Genomic DNA, 629 nt, shown 5'->3' on the forward strand with positions numbered 1-629 from the left:
GACTGAGCCCCTCCGTTTGCACACTCCTGGTCCCGCAGAAGCTCCTGGAGACCCTCAGCCTCAGGCCCGCAGGGCTGGGGTCGCCATCTCGACGCTTCAGAGCAGCTCCTTCCGGCCCACCTCAGCCACCTTCCAGCCCTTGGGGACAACACTGGGACCCCGAGGAGCTAGCCCGGATAGGAGGGTACCCGGCCTATAACAAGGCACTGAGGAAGGGCCTCAGCTCTGGCAGGGATCCCCTCCCCAGCTGCCACGGGGTCAGCACTGACAGACCCCCAGGACCACAACATCCACCCCAAAGCTCAGGAGCCCAGAATGGAGGTTTGAGACACAGTTTCATCCTAACCTCAGGACAGACTGAGAACATTGGGGCTGTTCAGCCTGGAGAAGAAAAGCTGCGTGGAGACCTCACAGCAGCCTTCCAGTATCTGAAGGGGGCTACTAGGGTGCTGGAGAGGGACTCTTCAACAGGGACAGCAGCAATAGCACAGGGGGTGATGAGTTTAAAGTGAAACAGGGGAAGTTCAGGTTAGATTTAAGGAAGAAGTTCTTCCCTGTGAGGGTGCTGAGGCCCTGGCACAGATTGCCCAAAGAAGCTGTGGCTGCGCCATCCCCGGCGGCGGTCAAGG

This window comes from Nestor notabilis, unplaced genomic scaffold (assembly GCF_000696875.1).
Source record: "Nestor notabilis isolate BGI_N333 unplaced genomic scaffold, ASM69687v1 scaffold15573, whole genome shotgun sequence".
NCBI classification, from domain to species: Eukaryota; Metazoa; Chordata; class Aves; order Psittaciformes; family Psittacidae; genus Nestor; species Nestor notabilis.